Source organism: Vulpes lagopus, chromosome 8 (assembly GCF_018345385.1).
Source record: "Vulpes lagopus strain Blue_001 chromosome 8, ASM1834538v1, whole genome shotgun sequence".
Classification (NCBI taxonomy): domain Eukaryota; kingdom Metazoa; phylum Chordata; class Mammalia; order Carnivora; family Canidae; genus Vulpes; species Vulpes lagopus.
This window is the reverse complement of record NC_054831.1, coordinates 55,106,747-55,126,072: the sequence shown is the minus strand read 5'-3', so window position 1 is coordinate 55,126,072 and position 19,326 is coordinate 55,106,747.

The window sequence follows — 19,326 nt, the reverse complement described above, 5'->3', positions numbered from 1 at the left end:
GTAGACTACTAGACAGTAGAAAATTTGAGGTTGAATTTAATTTACACATTTCATGTTAAGACTGAGTATAACTCTTTCTCTCCTTCTCCCTGTCCTTCCCCCAAGCCAAATTAATAACAGTGCTTTTAAATGATGGTAAGAAGGAAACAGATTTAAGACATTAAAAAAAAAAAAAAAAAGACATTAAGTTGAGAGCTTTGGACTGTGGACATTTGAGAGCCCCACGAAATGGACGAAGAGATCCTTCTATCTCATCTGATGGCCTTTAGGAGCGGCCCCCCTGTGGAGAAGCATGTTCCTTCTTTTTTGTGGTAGATTTTGAATTTAGAAAAAAAAAAATTATTCGTAGGCAGACTGTCCCCCATTTTCTGGAAACAACTTTCATGCTTATTTGCATATTTTAGAGGGAGGATGCTGACTCCTTTCTGAGTCTTCTACTCTCCCCTCCACACAGAAAGATCTACTTAAATATGGCCACCACAGGCCTTCCCCCAGGAATCTGGCGTCTTTTCTCTGTAAGAGATCAGAATATATTGTGGTAAAAAAATGGGTGCAGGTAAATCCATCACAAAAAATGTTCTGAAGAAACATCTGCGGCCTATAACTGCAGGAATTTGGCAGTCAAGTAAAGAAAATGCCAGCGAAGACGATTAAGCATGGTGTATAGGCTCTGCAGTCAAAAGCAGGCATCAGTGGACAATTGTTACCCAGGCTAATTGTGTAGGAAATGATTTTTCTTGTGCCACATATTGTAGTTTTAGGACAATTTCAGTTTTGTTTTGTTTTTCCCCCTAGGGCGGGACATTAATATTAAGATATTTGGAAACCTTCACTACGGAGCATGATTTCAGAAATAATGAAACAATAAACAAGAATCTGGTATTAATATTCTGTGGGTTTTAAATTTTATGCCATTAAAAGATGTAAGGATTAGTAATTTCATGTATCCTACAAAGTAGAACATGCCTTAGGACACGCGGATAAATGATTCATGTGGAGCTCGAACATCTGACATCAAACACGCAGGCACACGGATTGAGTCCCTGGTGCTTATTGGCTTGGTCACGATAATACCTCTTGAATGCAAACCCCAGAAAGCCAGGTTTGGGGATGAATCAGGTGGAATCAGGGCTGAAGCTTACGTTTGCATATTTGACAGACTTTGCCGAGAAAAGTAAGAATTGCCCACAGTTGAGGCAAGGGTGATTGAGGGGAACACACAGTGTTGAGACGGACCAAACACAGACAGGCCATTGAGAGGATAAATATAATTTCTGTAACTTCGATGTCAGAACAGGTTTCCTACGGGCCTCCACAGAGCAGCATTTTATTAACCTACAGTATACCCCAGAAAGAGCTGCCTTTTCTTGTAAAGTACCTTCTTTCCAGAGCATCTGAATTTATAAATAATTTTCTCTACTCATTCATCTTTTATAAAGGTCGAGACTGGAATAAAACGACTCGAAGACATATTTTAATCAAGGCGAGCAAGGAAATTGCTCCACTCTCTTGGCTCAAGAGAGGAGGGATTATCTTTCCCCTGGCAGACCAACCACTTCTGCTAGAGATGCCCAGGCCACAGCTCTCAGACTTGTCATTAGTTGAATCTGCAAGCCCTTCTGTTTGAGAACATTTGCCTCTCTTTGCAAGTGCCTTTCTGGTTGAGGTGGAGGATGAATGTGGCTGGGACGTTCTGGATCTTGTCAGCCAGAACATTGTCTCATCCCACCCAAGGGAGGAGGGGAGGAGAGTCCGGGCCCTGACATCCCGGGACATATCATATCACCTGGTGGCCTCGCGGGCCTGGAGTTTGCCTGGCCTCCTCCCCAGAGGTAATTTATCATTGTGTCTGTTCTCGTTCTCAAGAAATGTTAAGTGTTTTAGTGAAAAGCTGCTGTAAAAATGCACACAGATCTGAGTGCTTTAATTGTGAGGCTGGAGACACACCAAAGCCACCGAGTGTCCTGCAGAATAGAAGAGTAGGCCATGTAGCGCAGAGAAACCGGGAACTCGGTTTCTAGCAATGTTTCTGAAATTTAGAACAAATTTCTCTTCCCTCCGTTGCATAAATGGGATTCCAAAAACGCTTCTCAATTAACAAGGATCAATTTTATTGCTTTGCTTTGCAATGGCAGTATTTCCCTGGGCAAGAATCTTGTCTTATCATATATCCCTGTGAATCTTTCCAGTGAATTAATTGTGCAAATTTCTGCTCTGCTAGAGAAATAAATACTTCTGCAAAACATTTACCTTGCCCAATAGTCTAATCTTATGCCAACATTGCAGTAACACCTGCCAAACAGAAAACCCCTGATAATCCCAGATTAAATAACATTAATATTATTTTTGGTAGGCCAGCAGAACTGTCCAGAGGACCAGTGATAACAGGAACTTATGTGGGTGGGTAGACTCTGCAGAAGATAACCCTAGGATAACATTCTGTATTTATATCAACCAAAGGAGACACCACACAATCCAAGCAAGAGCAAAATTCAAAGTGTAAACTATGAATGCCTTATATTTGTAGAGTGCTTCATAGTAGCTTATGAGATGCTTTCATATACAAACGCATAAGCTTGTCCTCCCCATCTGTGAAGATTCCTGGGGAAGTCTGATTAACCCCTTCTGGGGGAAGAGAATACTGAGGTTTGGAAATAGTAAGTGATAGGTAGGAGAACTGGACTTAAAATCGAGGTGTTTTAATTCTGACTTCTATATTATTTTTGTTACATTTCCACTCATTAGGAAATATGTTAGAATGAGTTGATGTTGTGTTATGAGTTTCTGGTTAAAACTTACTTTCTTTTTAAAAATATTTAATTAATTTATTCATGAGAGACACACACAGAAAGAGGCAGAGACATAGACAGAGGGAGAAGCAGGCTCCCAACGGGGAACCCAGGACCCCAGGATCTCAACCTGAGCCAAAGGCAGATGCTCAACCTCTGAGCCACCCAGGTGCTTCTGGTTGACTTTCAAAATAAAATCAGAGTCATAGAATAAGAGAAACAGTGAGGCCTCCCACAGGACACGACTGGGTGGGGTGGGGTAGAGGCTTTTCGTTTTAAGACCCTTGGAAAGTCACCTGCCTCAAGGAGGAACCTCTCTGATATGCATACATTAAAGAAAAAAAAAAGAGACACAAAAGAGAAGAAAAGGGAAAAAGTCAGGGCTCAAGGCAAGATCAAGTAGTAGGTACAGAGCAGAGGCAGGACGGAGGGAGAAGGTGAGTTTACAAATATTCCCCCAGGCTTTCAGCTGGAGAGTCGTGTGGGGTTGTTCTGTCAGCAAGGAGGGTTTCAAGTGTGCAAGGGTGTGGGGACTTCTAAGAATGTGGGTTTTGAGTCGAAATAGAAACTTTTCCTTACATTCTGACTCACAGGGGATTAGAAAGTAGTGGATGGATTAGACGAAAATGCTTCAGTTAAGAATTTAATCCTGTTAGGCAACAGTAAGTCACTTCTCTTAAAGGCTCGCTTGCCAAAAAGTCGCAAGAAAAAAATAAAAAGGGTGCTTCCACAGTTGGTGAGATAATTGTTTCTGAAGAGCTGCTTGCCTAAGGCCTCTTGAAGGCTAGTTTTCTTGCAGTTTGCATGACTTTCTCTTTTGAAGAGAACAATGGATTTTCTACTGGAGTGTGAGCTATTAGCATAGGGCTGCCCCGCGGGGCTGTTCCAGCCTGGTGTCTGTGTCCACGGTGGGGGCAGCTGCAATACACTGGGGGTGGCTGGAGCACTCTGTGATCCAGTCGCCGCAGTTCAATTATGCGGGGGTGGGGGTGGGGGTGGGGTGGGGGGGGGGTAAGACGGAAAACGAAACCAAATGGTTAAACTGATTTTTACTTTGCAGACTGGAAAGCTGATTCAAAAACTCTCCCAGTCCCCTTGCTTCACAGAGCTCCCCTTAAAGGGTGAGGATTTTGCTTAAGATCTGTTTTGATCTATTGTTTCTGTTGTATTTAAGATGTCCCTTAGCGGAAGAGTTGGGGCGGGGTGTGGGGTGGGGGCAGACGCATTCTTGGCAAATTCTTGGCGTGAAGGAACTAGAGGAACCCGTAATTACTGGAGTGATTTTCGACAACAGAAAACCCCATCGATTTATCTAGAAATTACCATTGTGTGCCTAGAACCCTTGTACTGGTTAAAGTGTCTGAGGACAGATTTCAGAGAAGGACTGATCCAGTTCATAGACCCAGGAAAATGCTGGAGATGAGTGGTTGAAGCTCCTGTTGTCTTCTGAGCCCAATGTCAAATCCAGAGTCGCACAAAGTCTTTGGTGGGAATGCCTCTTTCCGACTTGTTCAGAATCTAGTTGCAGAGACAAGAGAGAAATGATTCCCCATCTACTGGCCATAAAGGCCGTGATTAGAATCGGGTTATAAAAGACAATTCAGAGTTAATAACTGAATGTACTAGGCTAAAAGACATTTGTCCTTTTGTTGTATTGTCCTATTAAGTTGGGCAAGAGATCCTGAGAGGTTTCCCCTTGGATCTACTACCATGGGAAAAATATATTACGATTTATTATTCGGTTAGTGTGGTGGTTAATTTTATATGTCAGTTGCCCGCGCCAAGATATGCCCAGACGTTCTGTAAAACGTTATCTATCGTCTGGGTTTGTGTGTGTGTAAGGGTGTGTTACAGAAGAGATTAGCATTCGAATGAATAGAGCTAAGAAGATTGCCCTCACTCAAATGAATGAGCCTCATCCAGTCAGTTGAGGGCCTGAATTTCTCTGAGAAGAGGCAGAGAAAGGGTGAATTTGCTCTTTCTGCTAGAGAGAGCTGAGACATCCATCCTCTCCTGCCCTCGGACAAAGGTGCTTTTTGGGTTTGCACTGAAATCGCACCTCTAGCTTTCCTGGCCCTCTGATGGCAGATCACGGGACTACTCAACTTCATAATCTCATGAGTCAGTCCCTCGTGATAATCTTTTTCTATATATCTCTGTATATCCTATTGGTTCTGGTTCCGTGGAGAACCTTCATATACTTAGTTAATAAGAGATGTATGTATCTCCTCTGGGGTGGGAGTGGGGCAGCGGCGTACACAATCCAGGACGCCGCCATACATTTTGGAGCTTCAAAAGGAAGGAACTAATATTTACAGAATGAGTTTTACCTGCCAGACACTAAAAATATATATAAAAAAATATTTACAGGTTGAGGTAAAAATAGTATTTCCCTTTCACTGGCAATCTGCATGTAACTCTGGATTTCGATCTGCTCAAATTAGTAGGAAATCAGTGTTCCCTTCATCATTTATTCCGCAAATGTTTATGCAAGCCTTTTGAGTCAAGAATTTGGGGACTCCCAACCCAATATGCTCAAGAAGTCCTAGGGAAACTCACTCAAACTGGACTACCAACCTGGTCATATTAACCCTCTTGCAAGGAGAGCAAATGCTTAACACATCCCTCGAGGCTGGTGGACTGGATTGGTCTAGAAGCTGGCCACCAACGTGGTACCATCGCTGCTGCTGTTGCCTTGGGCACTGTGAGCCTGCATCTGGAAAGTCCCTACATCACCCAGATGCTGAGATCCTTTGTAGATCCACTTGCCCACAAAGCAAGTAGAACATGGTTTCTTCTGAGTAATCTGTGGTTAAATTAGGGAGGAAACAGAAAGCCCAAGAGACTTGGATGTCCAACGTGTCCAGAGTGGTTATTATAGTGGTCCTCTTGCTTTCAGCACTACAGGCATCTTCATTCATTCATTTGTTCATGCACTTTCTTCTATTTACTATGCATCTCCTCCAATGTGCCAAAAATTGTTGGTTCCAGGCACTGCGGACACAATGAACAAAACATTGGAAATTACTGCTCTTTGGAAATTACATTCTAATGGAAGGAGGTAGGAAAAAAATAAGTAAATGCAGTAAATGGTATATCTAAGACCTATGGAGGAACACAGTCAGGGAAGAGTAGCCTGGCTACTCTTAGACTGCCAGAGCCTGGCCCAAGGTGGAGGGTGAAACTGCTATTAGAAATAGGTGGACGGCAAAGGTCTCACAGGTAAACTGACATTTGATCCAACAGATGTGAGGGAGTGCGCCACTGTGCCGAGAAAATCATTCCAGGCAGGAGGAGTCAAAGGGCAAAGGCACCCGCTGGGAGTGTGTATGGGGCCAGTGTTCAGACCTTAGTGAGCACAGAGGAGAAGGGTGGGGGATACATTTGGTGTGTGTGTACGTGGGGGTAGATTATCAAAGGCCCCGTAGGCCTTGTAAGGACTAGAGCGTCTACCCAAGAAAGCCATTACCCCTGACAAAATGGATTTCTGCCAGTGAGCCCAGGTAGCAGCATGGTGTCTAGGAATAGGATGGACTGTCCCTTCCTTTTCTTGCTATTGACCTCCTTCAAGGGAACTTAGCCTGGCATCCCAACTCTACAACTATTCTTTTCTTTTTCCTTCCTTCCTTCCATCCTTCCTTCCCTCCTTCCTTCATTCCTCCCTGCCTTCTTCCCTCTCTATCATATTTATCATCTCTCTCTCTCTCATCTCTTTAGTGATAGATGGATAATTTAATTTTTGATTATGTAATACATTCACAGCCAACAGGTATAGAAAACAGTATTTTTTCCTATGATGATGAACTTTTTGATATATTTACTACTTCTATGACTTTTTCCTTTTAAATTTATTTCTGCTTTTATATTTTTACTAAATCCTTTTGTCCACCATTACCTGAGTTAGATGCTTTATTTATTTCAATTTTTCTTGTAAGTATTTAAGGCTAAACATTTTCCCCTGAGCACTGCTTTAGATGTGCTTTGTGGATATCATATGGATTCATTAAATCTCTTCATATTCACGCCTATGGCCTGTTTTCTAGGCAGAAGCCTGTCAGCAGGGTGGTGGGGTCAGGACAGAGTTTGAGCCTCCAAGACCCAGGGGAAATGTTCATCATTGTTTCTCAGTCCTTAATGAGAGGACTTACATTTCATTTCCAAGCCTCATGAAGAATTCCCAGGGACGTTATAACTCTGTATTTTGTGTAATTAGGATTTGGTTGGTGTTTTCAAGCCCATCCAACATATTTTAGTGATTTTTTTTTTTTTTTTTAGATTATTTATTTATTTGAGAGAGACAGAACACAAGCAGGGGTGGGAGGGTCAGAGGGAGAAAAAGGGAGAAGCAGACTCCCTGCTGAGCAGGAAGCCTGACTCCAGGCTCCATCCCAGGACTCTGAGATCAGGACCTGAGCAGAACTAAGCCACCCAGGCACCCTTTAATGATTTGAATAGCAAAGGAAAGCTATCTTCCCCCCTCCCCCCCGCAAGGGGGTCTTCCTGTTTCTATGGGGCAAATAAATTGACAGGCAGAAGAATTCAATCCCAGTGGATTGAGCGTGTGGCTGTGAAGAACTCTCCCCTGCTCAGAGTCAGTGCCCACACATCTTCTTGCACCTACATTAGTTCGTGATGATTTTGTGAGGTAGTAATTTTTAGGTTGAGTTTTACACATAGACACAGGTGCTTAGGAAAGTCAAATACCTTACATGGATTTACACACTGAGGGCAGAGATGGGATTTGAACTCAGGTCTGCCTTTGAATCTAGACTTCTTCCACTGTACTATGTTGCCTCCTCATAAGTTTCACTGCTGGTGCTTTAATTACATAGTTATGTCAGGAAGTGATACCTCTTTTCTAAATTGTTTTTCAAGATAATCAAAGCTTAGCCCTTCTAGCACCAACAATCTGAAAACCATTGTGGATATAAATACTTCTAGAATGTGCTATGTATTTTTCTCTCTCCTTAAATAGCACATTCAACAGATTTCAAATTTTGGCTTGCTGATTCACATCATCTTTACGAACATCAATGATTGTGTAATGCTATAATATAGAGAGTTTAAGTACCTAGCCCGAGGCTAGACAGCTGTTAAGTGGGGAAACCATTCAAATCCAGGCTGTCTGGCTCCAGAGCCCATGTTCTTAGCAACCATGGGAAGATGCCTTACTAAGTTCTCAGAAGAGTCAGAATCATGGTGGACTGAAAATGATTTGTTCCAATAGGGTAGGTTGCAAAAAGCAAGGGGGCAGCACCTGAAGGCATCAAGCAATCCTCACAGAGGGAAAGATGAGGGTCTACTTTGCTGACATTTCAAACCAGAGAAATGCTAGGTCATAGCCAAAGTCCAGAAAGTACCAGGTCAGTGGAGGGCATTTGGGTGGCTCAGTGAATTGCGCATCTAATTCTTGATTTTGGCTCAGGTCATGATTTCAGGGTCTTGAGATCAAGCTCTGCACTTGAGCTCCCCACTTAGTGGGGAGTCTGCTTCTCCTTCTCTCCCTCCCCCCTCACTCCACCCCTCCCCCTGCTTGTGCTGTTTTTCTCTCAAATAAATAAACAAAACAAAACAAAAACAACAAAGAAATGAATATTAAGGAATCTATAAATGGGAGCCTAGATAAAAGCCATATGGTAGAGTTTCTTAGGGGGACTGATAAATAGCATCCTCTGTCTAGTTTTTGAAAACATTGAGAGGCCCAGAGTATCAGATGGAGCCACAATATTTCTTTATTACTGTTAAAGGCTAAGCAGAAGCCATAGCTCATTGTGAGAACCCAATGGGCCGGGAAAGTAATTCCAAAATTTATTTTTATTTTTATTTTTTTTTAATTCCAAAATTTAATAGACTTACCCCACATTCGTGTGGGCATGGGCCAGGTGAGAGTTGGAGGAACAGAAGAGTCCTGGTGCCAGCAGATAGTTTGCTCCCAAGAGACAAAGAAGGGCTAGTGCTGAACCAAGAATGCCCAGCCTAGTCTTCTCAGAAGTCTTTCCATCTCTTGGAGGGTGGAGGGGGGCCAGAGGTTTCAGTAATAGGGGCCCTTTCATGTGGAAGGAAGCACAAGAAGTCCCTCATGTGGGACTTCTTTTCAGCCACCCCATGTCCAGCTCGAATTGATAATACTTGTCCACCCCATCCTGGTGGTAGTGGTCAGGACATGCTAGTGGAAGAGACAGGTCTTAAACTGGGATTTCGAAGATGGGAGGATTTTAAATTTGTAGAGCAAGAATGTCAGTCCAGGCGGGAGGAAATGATCTGAACCAAGAACTATTCGTTTCATATTTAGGGGACAAACATGGGAGCTGACATGTTTGAAGAGGTTTGGGAAAGGTAAGAGTGCAAACCATTCCTGCACATGTCCAATCAGTCCTGTAACTGAGTTTTCTCTCTCTGTGAAGACAAATAAGCAAATGCACAGTCCTATAAATGTCCTGCCCCTCTAGGAGAGTCATTTGCCTTTTTGCTGTCAATCTGTGTCACCCTCCATTGCTCTGCTCTCCATTGCAGGGAAATGTACTTCCCAGGACCCCTTACCTGGCTTCCAGCTGGGTTTGGTCAATAAGAGGGACCAGTAGGAGATGGGAGGATGAGATGCAGGGAGAAGCAAGATATTTTTTGTTCTCTCTCTGCTCCTGGTGACCTCTCCAGCTATAACTGTATCTATTCTAGGTGCCTGCTCCTGACAGATGTCCTTGCTGTGGGTTCTGCTGGGTGGCCCCAGATTCTGAACTCTAGTCACACTGCCACCTTCATGCTAAACTCTTGATTACACAATCTTACCTTCTGGATCCCCAGATCCTCCAATACTTGCATAACCACTTCTCTGTATTAAAGTCTCTCTGTGTGAAATATCTAGAATTGTTTTTCATTTTCTGGATTGGAGCTGACTGAGCTTCCCTCTCACTCAAATACAATAAGATTTATGACATGATGATGAATACATAACCGAGTGCTACTTTCCAAAACAGAGCTTCCAAGTGGGATCCCAGGCTGAGGAGGAGCATGTTAAGACTTGCTCCTTGCAATGATTACTTTGATTAAATGTGGAAAAGCATGGTGGGTACTGAGATCGGGAGGGAGATCTTGGTTAGAGACAATTGGAATAGTCTAGGAGGAGGCTCCAAGTTAGATAGTTGTAATGCATCAAGGGGAAGAGTAGGAGGATAAAGGACCTGAGATATTCTAAAGACCTAGCCATGGCAGCACCAGGTCCCCGACTGGGTGGGGGTGTTTTGGGATGTGGAGGAGACTGGAATGATTCTCTGGGTTCTCCTGGATGACTGGATGGAACTAAAACTCTTGGCTGAGCCTGAAGACACAGGAAGGGGGGCAGATCTGGATCAATGGGAAGAGTGGCGGTTGACTCTGGGGGCATGTGGTTCTGGTCCTTGAGTGTGTAGGAGAGAAAAGGTGTTAAGTCATCACACAGAAGATGTGGGAAGCCATGGGTGCAGGCATGGAGGTCCCTGGAGCTAAAGGCGAACATGGAGAGCACTGGCATGGAGAGTGAAGACAGAGGACTGAGTGGGAGCAACCAAAGAACTCTGGGGGAGATGCAGGAAAGAGTGACATCATAGACACCATGGGAAAAAGGGCAAGTTTCAAGAGGGAAACAGTCATCACTGTCAAATGCTGCGGTGACCAAGTAGGACCAGTCAATAGAGATGGTAGTTAAAAGAGTGAGAACTGGGAATCCTGGGTGGTGCAGCGGTTTGGCGCCTGCCTTTGGCCCAGGGCGTGATCCTGGAGACCCGCGATTGAATCCCACATCGGGCTCCCGGTGCACGGAGCCTGCTTCTCCCTCTGCCTGTGTCTCTGCCTCTCTCTCTCTCTGTGTGACTATCATGAATAATAAATAAATAAAAATAAGAGAGTGAGAACCAACAGGTAGGTGTGGGGGCTGATATTTTAATAAATTTACACCTGATGGCCACACACACACAGGCACCTTATTAGTTGCTTTTCAGAGTTTTACTTTACATAAGAAAGGCAGTATCCTATGTCATCTGATCAGTCTAAAAGAAAAAAAAACCCCGAGGCAATCTTGAACTGCGGGTTTCATTGTCTGCTACTCTTTCTCCTACCTTACTGCGGGGGGAGTGGGGTGGGGTGGGGGGGTGGGGGTGGTGGTGGTGGTGGTGGTGGTGGTGGTGGGGGGGTGTCCCATCAGGAGACCTGGGGAGCCTCCAGGCCTCAGATCTCTGGTCCCAGTCTGCAGAGAATCCCTAGAAGTCAAAATCAATGGCATCAGAGCTGTTTGGCTACAAAATATACTCTCTCTCTCTGCTGAGGATCCTGTGGCTGATGGGTAGGCTATGTCCCCATCTCTAAGAGTTCCTAGTATTGTCCTGACTTTAGTTTTTGGTCCCCTACAGCAGCACTGCTGGACTCAAGGCCATCCAGGTGACATTTCCTGGTGTCACCTGAGAAGATTCTGCAGCTGTGCAGAGAGATGTAGCCGGATTTTCACTGGTGTCTATCCCAGATTCCAATATTTTATAACCAAGACTGTTAGCCCACATTCTCCCAGGTGAGGTGAGATGTGGCAGGTATGGAGGAGTTCTTGAAGGGGGAACAATGACTAGAGTCATTGCCAGTATCTGAAAGGATGTTGCTTTGAACCCTCTTCCTCCCACATTGCCCTGCGGTCCACTGAACAGAGATGCTGAGATGAGAGTTGAGCCTGTTTGCTGGGCTGGCGGTTCACTCTGGAGTTATGAACAGTATCTTTGGCTTTTGGCAGGTTAAGGTGTTTGTTTCCACCAAGAAGCGCCTGGAAGGCCTGTCATAGAGGCCTCCCTGCAGCAGTGGTCAGGGTTCTTGCCTGGGCCACACACTGGCTTCTCCAGGCAACTCTCCAACACCAAATCCTGTTCTTTATGTCCTATCCCATCCTCTTCTGCCTCTGAATTGTGATTCTGTTGGTCTGGGACAGTCCTGACATTGGGGTTTTCCAAAAGCTGCCCCAGAGACTCTAATGTGCAACCAGGTTGGAGAATCGCTAAGTTCTAGATGATTCCTTTGGGTCCTTAAAGAATATGAACCTTCTGGGGGAGGTTTAGCTCTGTGGCACAGGCCTTGTGTGGATTTGTTTAATTAGCTACTCTTTGCCTGACAACTGATCCCAGTCAGCTGTTCTAACGGTTTTCAAGGAGGGCTGAGGGGAACAGGGAGGGGCAATTTAATTGTCAGGATGGAGGGGGAGTGGGTTGCTGGGCCAGCAGCTAGCCAGCTGCCTAAGGATTTGGCGGGGGGGTGCGGTGGGCAGTGAGGGTCCCTGGTAACCAAGCTCCTAGGCCTTGGATTTTTCCTGTGGGATCATAAAATTGGCTTCTAAAGGATACAGCAGGGGCACCCGGGTGGCTCCGTGGTTGAGCATCTGCCTTCAACTCAGGGTGTGATCCTGGGATCCTGGGATCGAGTCCTGCCTTGGGCTCCCTGCATGGAGCCTGCTTCTCCCTCTGCCTGTGTCTTTGCCTTTCTCTGTGTCTCTCATGAACAAATAAATAAAATCTTAAAAATAAAATAAAATAAAGGATACAGCAGCCTCAGATTCCCAGGGTTCAAGAAGAGAGAGCTGGCACTTGCTGAAGGAGTCAGGCAACCATTCCCTTCCTCACACCCCTTAGATACTGCCACCAGCATGGCAGGGCGGGGGGCGGGGGCTCAGCTGCTGGTTTTGCTTCAGGGAGATGGCAGAGGGCAGCTGTATTCTGAAGGAGGCAAGGGGGCAGAGCATGAGCTGCAGAGAGGAAAGTACGAGAAGAATAGTTCATGAACTTGAAACTGTACCATAGCTGCCGGTTGGGACCTGCCGGATCGTCCAGCACCGTTCCCCCATCTGTCAAACACTGGCGTCATTGGTAATTTCCTGGAAAATCACCAGCAGGTAAATGAAGGAGGGAAGAAAAGAACAAATTAAAAACGAACCAGAGACTTCCAGGCTCCAAGGATGGGCAGATTCCAACAGGAGGGAAGTTCAGTATAAAATTGGGTTATGACAGTAGTTTGTTTTTTAGCACTTTTAAAAGGTTTTATCTGGTTCATGTCTAAAAGAAACAAAGGCAACTCCTGGAGGAGCTATTTCCTCAGCCCCATGAGGCCAGCTGGTTCCTCATTCATACTATGGAGGCACAGGCTCATCCATTCACTGAAGATTTATTGGGCACCTACTATGTGCTAGGCATTGTTCTAGATGCTGGAACAGAGTGAACAAAGCAGGAAAGGGCCCTAGCCTGCAGAAGCACAGAGTCTGCTGAGTGAGACAGTCAGCAAACACATGCTTAGCTGACAGGCCAAGGTGGTCCAGGCAAAGTGAGGCTGGGAGGCAGCTGGGGGGCTGGTGTGTGCAAGTGAGGTTGCTATTTTAAATAGGGTGATGGGGGAAGGGCTTACTAGCAGGGGATTCTGAGCAGAGACCTGGATGATGTGAGTGAGCAAAGCACAGGGACAGCTGAGGGAGGGGTACAGTGCAAAGGCCATGAGTGGGAGCCCGAGCATGTGGGACATAGCAAGGAGGTCAGTGTGGCAAGAGGGAAGTGACCAAGGGGACGGTGGTGGGAGGGAGCCTGAGGGGTAGTAAGCTCACCTCACAAGGCCATGTGCAGTAAAGAATTAACTGACCCAAAGAGAGCTCTGATCTTTGCCCTTAATTCCTGGGAGGTGATCTGTAAGGTCTTTGGTTGACGGTCTTTTTTTTTTTTTTTTTTTTAAGATTTTATTTATTTATTCATAGAAACACAGAAAGAGAATGAGAGGCAGAGACACAGGCAGAGGGAGAAGCAGGCTCCATGCAGAGAGCCTGACGTGGGACTTGATCCAGGGTCTCCAGGATCATACCCTGGGCTGCAGGCGGCGCTAAACCGCTGTGCCACCGGGGCTGCCGTGGTTGCCGGTCTTTACTTAGAATCTTGGGACACACTGGAGACTCTAAAGATGTGATTTAGGATGGTGCTTTGGGGCGCATGGTATAGACTAGATCTCCATAAGGGCTAGAGACTAATAAAGTTCAGACACATGGGCAGGGGGTCAATCATGTCTATGTGATCAAGACCCAGGAACAGATCCAGACCCCAAATCTCAGGCAAGCTTCCTTGAGTGGCAATACTCTATGTGTACCGTCACACATCATTGCTGGAAGAAGTTAGCATTGCCCAGTGACTCCACTTGGAGAGGACAAATGGAAGCTCTGTGTATGTCTCTCTCCAGGACTCTGCCCCATGCACCTCTTCTCTCGGCTGAGTTAATCGGTATCCTCCTGCTGCACTAGACTATAATCATGAGTAGAATGGCTATCACTGAGTCCTGTGAGTCCTTTTCATGAGTTATTGAACCTGAGCGTGGTCTGGGGTCCTCTCCTGAATCTGACAGGACAGACCAATAGGGCATTTTATGACTTTGGCTTTTGTTGCATGGGAGTTGGGAGCTCAAGGCAGATGTATAACTGACTGAGCCACCTAGGCTCACCTCTGGCTTATGTTTTAATGAGATTGCACAAGCTGCTGTGTTGGAAATAGGTTGGAGGTGTGATGAGAATGTTTAGCAGACTATTAAAAAGTGGTTCAGGGGAATGCTAATGGTGGTTTGGACCAGAGCGGCAAGATTTATATTTGAGTATGGTTAGAAGGTAGAGTGAGTAGGGTCTGATGGAATGGGCATGTTCAGGATGATCCAGGTTTGGGGCTGAAGCAACTGGAAGAGAACAGGCCAACTACATAGCAGGAGACACACGGGCAGGGGTGGGACCAATGTAATAATATCATTTAGAGTTTTTATGAAGTTCCCAGGTGACACTACTATTCCATGGCTGCAGAGCTGACTTAATCCACAGGCACTGCCTTTACCCTCGGGAAGGTGGGGGGAAGTACATATGCACGTGCCTATGTCCGTATGTATGTCTGTATCTATCTAGAAAATGTTTCCTCCAGTTGAAAAGTCTGAGTTGTGACTTCTTTCTAGTAGCAACTATTTATCCCCATGGATGACAAGAGGTGGATGTGGAATCCTAGAAAAGTGGTGAGGGCAGGGACCAGCAGTTGGCTTTTCTGATGCCTGTCTGACCTCAGATGTAAACGGAGGCCCTGCGTACATCCCGCAACACCGAGTGAACACTGAGAGAGTTGTGTGGTGCTCAGCTCTAGATGGGGGGGGCGATCAACTGAGTCTGTGGCTATATAAGAGAGGAGAAGTAAAGTCCTGTTTAGGTTGTGGAGAGAGATACAAGATATGCAGGAAAAATAAAAGCAACTCTCCCAGTTGCCAAATGATACAGAGGTGATCTACCATGAAGGAAAATAACATTACAAATATGTACTACATGAAAACGTCTAAGTCCCAAAAGATAGCCTTTTTATATAGCTGTCTCATTAAAGCAAAATAAGAGTTAGATGCTTTCTCTTTCTTGCTCTGTAATGGGTTTTTATTCAGTGGGGCGACGTACTCCACATTCATTCAATGCATAGCTGTTGAGAAGAGGTGGAATGAGGGAGGTATCAGAGGCATCCAGTGTAGGACATGAGCTAGGGGAGTTCTGAGGTTGGAATGATACCTTTTAAGTGCTGTGACTACAGGGTAGCTTGGATGCAGGGGAGGGGCCAAGTTGGAGAAGGGCCAGGAAAGGGCAAGAAGATGGGAAGCCTTGAATGTTACTCCCAGGGGACTCAAAGGGTAATAAAAGTAGAAGTGGAAAGGGAGAGGCTGAGATTTTGAAATGAATGCAGGGGGAATTGCACCTTGTTGTGGAGGCAGATGATGTGACCAAGGTGTATTTGAGAGAAGTTGGTCAAGTTTCACTTTCCATCATCAAAAATATGCGAAGGTTGAGAAATGAATGTAGTGTTTGCTCATTTTCTCATCAGGAATAAGCCTGGATTTATGAAAGTCACGTGGCTTCTTTTGTTAATGGCAAGAACTTGGGTGCATTGTGCACTCTGCAGGGTCATCAAGTGAAAAAGTGAAATTATGCAATCAAACAGGGCAAACATACCGCATAAAGTTGTAGGTGTGATAAAGCTACATAGAAGAGACAGGACAGCCCACTGTGGGAGATGCAGCCCATCAGGGGAGCGAGGCAGTTGTATCAGGAGTAAGGAATAAGGAGAGATGTAGCTTCTGCTCTGTCCTTTTCTCCCCCTCCCTTCCCCTCTCCTATCTTCCTCGGCCTTCCTTTCCTTTCCCCTCGCCCCTCTTTCTGTCTTTTCTCCTCCCTTACTCGTTATTCCTTTATTTTCTTCCCACTTTCCTCCCATCCAAAAAATGAGGGCCAATATTTTTCAGGATCTTGAGAACACAGAATTTTTGGTCAGGTCTGTGTGTCTATCTCTCTCTGAAAACATGACAAAATGAAAGCTCAACACAAGGAAATTGCTAATAGACAAGTGTCTTAGCCTCAGTTTTCCAGAATGCTGATACGGCAGCATAGTCAAGGCTCAAGGGCATGTACTTTACTGGGGAGTGTGACTGAGGAGCAGATGTGAAGGGCAGCCCATTACAAAGATGTGTTGTTGAGCTTGGCACAGCTTCTGTGCTTGACCCTACAGGGCTGCCTATGATGTGTCTTGGGACCATTAGCCTATGGGAAGAAAGGGGATGCATTTACACACAGATCTATACCTACATAGTCAAAGTTGCCCCGTAGGACATTAATGGTCTCTTCAACTCCCAGTCTGTACATGTGTAACTGCCGACCTGGCTCCTACATGTCACCTACCACACCAGAGCTGGCAGTGGAGATACTAGCCTGGGTGCTGTCAGGTTGTATCTGCTGGTCAGAGCCTAACACAAAACTAGTCCCAGCAGCAGGGGTTGCAAAAAGAAACAGGTGAGGTTGAGAGCATGTGGAATGTTGCCCAAAGGGCACATTGACCAATTGCAAGGCATCTAATATAAGTAATGACTTTAGGAAATCACTTTTCTTGGAAATACTACTATGTTATTGATGGAAATCTAGTCTGTGAGTTCCCTCCAAGTCTATTGGTAATACCTGTGGTCTACTATAAAGTAATACCTGTGACAGATACAGATGGCTTTTGTCCATCATGGGCTATTCATTGTAATAGACTCTGCCCAACAGGATGGGGTTCTTTGTGGTTTGTTCTCTGTCAGAGGGCCAGAGTGTGGCTGGGGTTTTAGCTAAGGAAAAGCAGATGTTCAATCATTTTGAAAGCTGGCAGGGAATTATGATGAGACAAAAGGCTAAGAAAGCCTGAATTGGCAGCTTCCTATATCTCTCTGTTAGACTCCTGTGGGAAGATCTGGCTCTAGGTAAAAAATCTGTTGCATCACCTTAGAAAAACGGATCTAGAGAAACAAGAGGTTAGCAAATCATACCCAATAGATCTATATTTTCACCCATTCTGCCCGCCAACTGAATCATACAATTTAAAGTAGGTGAAAATAAACATCCAGGAGCAGAGAGGGAGATGTCAAATACAGGATGGGCTAGTGCTTTATGGCCCATATTTGCAAACCATCTGATTCTATTAATTTCTCCTTCATTTCCACCAGTAGCTCAGAATTCTTGATACAATGTGCAGAAGCAAGTGCATTATTCCTGAATAACTTGGAGGGCCTGCCCCAGGGGTTGTGGTGAAACATTTTGTATCCTGAGATGGTGCAGTCCCTGCACTTTGAAGGAGGACAGTTGCTGAACTGTTCTTGTAATGATTTTTAGACTACATATGTCTACACCCAGAAGGCTGAAATCTTCTAATGCATATGGTTCTTGTCAAATTAATACACAGTTAGCACATGCTTGGCTAGAAGTTATAATGATAAACTTAACCCAACTGTCTGAACTGTCACCTTTATTTGGGGTAAGGTTGCTAAACGTCCATTCAAATTTTGTCCTATAAGAACCTGCAGCTTGGTTTCAAAATCAGCCATGCTTGCTAACATAATAGGTAAATCCACACATCTATAGAGGCTCATGGGCTATGAAGTGATTAAGGAATTGTTTTGCATTATGATCATTTACACCCAAGTCTGATTTTAAAAATCCCTTTCTTCCCCCCAGCTACTTTCCTGACTAAAAAATATGGAATGTTCCAGAATGCTCCATATCTTTAGAAGATCCTTATTTTCCCTGCAAAAGAAAGTCATATGTTTGGGATAACAACATGAAATAATGTGAGTGGTGGAGATTTAAGAACTTACTCTTTAAAAGAAAAAAAAATCTATAGACATGTGTTCGAAGGCCAAATACTTTGTATCAGTATGAAGAAGTTCCAGGAGAGGTGTCAGTGTTTTGTATATTAACTTATTAAGCTGTTATTTTTAAAATGTATGATGTTTATGCATATGAAAATTTTTTCAGAGCTGTGGAATCTTTTTTCTTTTTAAAAATTTTATTTATTTATTCATGAGACACACACACACACACACACCACACACATATACACACACACACAACACAGAGGCAGAGACATAGGCAGAGAGAGAAGCAGGTTCCATGCAGGAAGCCCAATGTGGGGTTCAATCCCAGAACTGCAGGATCATGCCCTGAGCCAAAGGCAGATGCCCAACCACTGAGAATCTAATAGAAAATGTATAGCAGTGAAGGGAATGTTTAATGCAGAGAAAGACAGCTGAATTTTGATAAGAAAGCACTGCACAATTTTTGCTCATCTGTCTGACATACATCCTCTATTTCCTAGCACAGTGGCAGCCATGGGCACAGTGACTACTGTTCCTAGTGTGACTTGCCAGTATCTCAGGATTAATGCAGACTTTGTTATTAAAATACTATGGTTGTGTATATTAACCTCTCTGGTAGTGCTCTGATGGTCTGGCACCGAGGCCGCTGCCCTTTCTTCTGCCTACCTTGGGCCAGAGTGATTTTCTGGCCTAGGCAACAGAATTTGTTGAAAATTCCTCTAGCAAGATGCAACAACATGAATGAATTTCACAAACAATGTTTGGAATGGGGCAAGCATTAGAGAAATACAACAGCCCGGAAAAGAGGAGGCTGAGGAGAAAGTTTCTTGGGGAATAAAGACTTGGAAGAGCTCTCATGTATAATTGGTGAGGCTGGAGTGAAATATGTACACATAGGGCTGGGTACATGCACGGAAAAGACCTGAGAGGATCCAGTGCTTGCACCTGTGGTGTATCTGTGGGTAGGAGGTGAGGGCTAATTTGCGCTGTAAGTGGCCTGGCTTAGTGTTGAAGGAATGCCCCAGCTGAGTCAGGCTGCAAAAAGCAGGGAAGTATGTTTTTGTTGTTGCTGTTGTTTGTTTGTTTTTCTTTTTGGCTCCAAGTATTTAAGGATATCTCTGCCTTGTCACTGGTTGGCCATGGAAATAATGGAACAGACTTCAGTGACAACACATGACAAAGAATACAATCTTAAAAGGTAGTTTGGGAAAGTCATGAAACAAATGGATGATCGCAGCTATTGGCAATTAACTGAAAATCCTGGGGAGAGAGAAAATCTGATTTCTGGGGTTACCACATTATGCTATTAAAATTTTTCAGTTTTTAAAAAATAAATTACAATACATACAAAAAAACAAGAAAGCATTAGCTCATTTAC